Raw genomic sequence first — 3474 nt, forward strand, 5'->3', positions numbered from 1 at the left:
TAGTAATAGTTTGATAAATGAAATGAGTTCCAACTACTTAAAAACCTGTTATAAGTTCATACACCTTTATTTTTTTGAGTAGTTTGAACAAGTTTGTTTTTTCAAGTTATCAGTACTTGAATATATTGATTAGTTTCTGGCATTGCCCTCAAATAATTTGAGTTTTAACACTGACGTCACTTACGTGCCTACGTACGTACGTACCTACGTGCGCCACCTGTTTCTTTATTAAGTGCTGGCAACCATCTTGGATTCCTCGCTTCGAGTGCGAATGCCCGCTCATTACTCCGAAAGAAACTTGTGGAACGTTAATATCCGAACAGAAATAAAAACATTTGTCAAGGGTTTTTTGCGGCATTGCCTTTGACGCTGGATAAAGGAGGGCGTGCTATGGTATGTTACGGACTTTTGAACTGGAACAGCTAACGCTCTGCACTTGGCTAGCTGCATTTACCGCCTTTGCAGCATCTTCAGGAGCGCTTTTGTGGTAAGTTTTATTTTTTCTGAAACTATAGTTCTCCGTTGTAATATGGGTTTTTATCGTCATAAATGTACAACTCTAGCAGGCATTTAAGAATTACATGCATGCGTCGTTTTATCCATGTCGGCTTGGCCCCAAAGTGTTTTGCATGAATTATGCTAATAAGCTCATATTTAGTATAACACATTAGTCCGAGCAGAGGCTGGGACTAATAATGTGTTAATAACTTTTCTAATCTCTTACTATTTTAAAAGAAGTCTTTAGAAGGCATTTCTGGATTTGCAGATTATAAACTGCCTTGTGGTTAAATTGTTGAATCAATATGCACTGCTGCGCTGCTTCACACTTGGCGCATACATGGATATTGATATTGGCTAGCCCATTTGCTAACTGGTGGAACTTGAAACTTACGTTTAGTTCTCTGGAGTTGTACATATTAAAACTGGGGCAGCAAAATTGTAGGCACAGGACATACTTACAAAAGCAGTGATTAATCATTACATAATTACGCGGTAGAACTTGGTTTACATTGCAAATAGTTATGTATACTAAGTTGAAATGTAGAATCTTCTGAACTGTAAAATTGTTGTGCCTGGTCTATTTTAGGTTAGCTTAAGGGTGAATCCATCAATAATATATTTACCAAACAGTTATTTTTTCGTTTTATTTTATTCTGATGCCCAGTGTTCATTAGTGAAAGACTTAGTTTGTTTTTTTTCTGTCAGGGGCTGGGTCTGTGACACAGCATTTTGAGTTTATTTTGTATTTTTGCTTTATGTTATATTGAAATGAGGTGAAGTTCTTGTATTGTTGTTATTATTAGTTAAGGTTTAGTTGAGTTCTGGGCTGGTTATGTTTAATCTGTGTCTCCTTGGTTGTGTGTCTTTTCTGTTCTCTTTGTAGTCTGTCTTGTCTTCTGTGTTTTACTGTTATGTCCATGCCAGGGCAGAAGTAAATTTTCAGGGGTGAAGATGCTGTTTACCTTGACCAGCTAAGACTACAGATTGTAGATGAAGTCGAGAAAAGTGAAAAGAATCCTGATTACAAAGCTGATGCACACAACTTTGGCCTTGCAATGCAAAGAGATCATCAATGATGACCTACCAGTAGGTCAGATCCTGGATTGCTGGCCTACTCTGAAATCCCAGTCCCAGGTAAGAATGTATATAGATGGATCTAACAAGATGTATTTTATGTCAACTCCTGTTATCTGGCCTGTCTGAACAAATTATGCCTTTGGAGTGTAAGGATTTTGATGTATTTTGCAAAGATTTATAGACTAATTGAAACTTGTAAACACAAATGTATCCTGTGTGTTCAGATCTGTGCAGAATTCCACAGGATTACAAACCTCCACCTGAAGAACCACTTTTATGCTGTTGGACCAACATGCTCCCCGGCTCCAGAGCTTATTCAGAAAGAAAGCTGTTTGCACAGGGAACGTGTCTGATGTCCTGTCTCAGCTCTTCAGAAGCTATAATCTCCAGGTTAGTGGGTTTTTGTCTTGTTTTTTGAGCTTTAATTAATTTGATCAATTTTTCCATTTTAATTACCATTCTTGACTAGGTTAGCCAATAATTTAAAATAAAAATTTTCTTGTGATGTAGGAACAAGCTGATATCCATGCCCAAAGTGCTGGTGTGCTTCATGCCCTCTCTGCCTATTTGTACGAAGACACCTCTACCTTCATCAAAACATGGGATGTAAGTTTTGGACAAAGTTGTGAACAATATCTTAGTAGCATCCTTGTTTAGATTTCTCAAAACATTATGACACTTTGAGAGTTTGAGAAGCATCTCCATGCTTGGATCTGTCTACAACAGTGTCCATGTCACATAATGGAAACACTACATGTTTTTAATGTGTGTAGACCTTCCATAATGTTCCTAGCCCAACCATACATCACTGTACAAATGAAAAAAAAAAAAAAACTCCTATTGACTTTCTGTTGTTATTGCTACGAAGAGGTATGACTTTGCTTTACTAAAAGTACTATTTTTGTCAGTTTGTTTTCTCAAATCTTTGGTGTGTTGTGGCTTTTTTGTTGTTCAAACAATTGATTTCTGAGCTAGTAATAATCCAGAAATGTGACTTGTATAGATGAAACTAAGAGAAATAGGAATGCACTAACATGTAGTAATTTTGTTTTCTGTAGATGATGCATTCTGATAGACCAGATATTAGTGAAGTGCCACTTGGACTCCTCCTGATCAGAGCCAATTCCAGCGATGCAACATTCTTCTGCCCTGAGAAGACTGCAGTTTTGGTCGAGGGTAACATGATCATTGTTTTCACCACCCTGGCTGATGCATTTCTAGTAATATTTGGACTGACCGACATCCTGCACCTAAGCTACCCAAAATGTTTGGCCAACATTTTTGACTTTATTCAGAAAGTTTTGATGGGTCTGGAGGGTGGGAAGTTGAAGCCCAAAGTGCTGAGTCTTAAAAATGATCTTTTGGCAGCAGAATAATGTCCAGGATTCCTACACAGCCCTCAAGTGCCTGTTAAAGCAAGTAATTCAGTTTATCATGTTTCCAAGTCTGGATAAGTTTTTTATAAAAAGAGAGAATAGAATAAAGAAATCTTTGCAGACTCTGTTTCATACTTCATTATCTAAAAGCCACATCCAAAGTAAAAGGGGTGATTTTATTTTATTTATAAATTTTTTTCCCCCATCATCACTTGTGTTTTAGTTGATTTTGATTGTGTTTTTAGTCAGATAACTGTAAATCTATAGAGAAAATGAAGGACAATCTCACTACATTTCTGGCTTTTAGGTGGGATCTTGAATGTCACTTAAGGAACGTTCCTCCTGAACTACTCATAACTGACATAAGGCGCTAAGGAGGTTTATAACACTTTGTTTATGTCTCTAAAGAAGTATTTTTCTATTTAAAGTTTTATTGCTTTGTTGTTGAGACTGTGATTGCACTCTACAAATGTGCATTTTGCATAACCGCAGTATTGGCATATTAAAAAGGTTACCAATT

The 3474-nt window shown here is 36.8% G+C and overlaps 1 long non-coding RNA gene across 1 annotated transcript; it reads left to right on the forward strand.

Moving 5' to 3' along the window:
* Positions 1-251: 251 nt before the first annotated feature.
* LOC146693543 (uncharacterized) lies at positions 252-2835 on the forward strand. Its single transcript, XR_014923858.1, has 5 exons — positions 252-487; positions 1385-1635; positions 1803-1968; positions 2089-2184; positions 2637-2835. It is a non-coding gene; the product is annotated as an uncharacterized LOC146693543 (long non-coding RNA).
* Positions 2836-3474: the final 639 nt, after the last annotated feature.

This window comes from Copadichromis virginalis, linkage group LG14 (assembly GCF_057382275.1).
Source record: "Copadichromis virginalis isolate Kocher_CV1m ecotype Utaka linkage group LG14, C_Virginalis_male_GT1.1, whole genome shotgun sequence".
Taxonomy (NCBI): Eukaryota; Metazoa; Chordata; class Actinopteri; order Cichliformes; family Cichlidae; genus Copadichromis; species Copadichromis virginalis.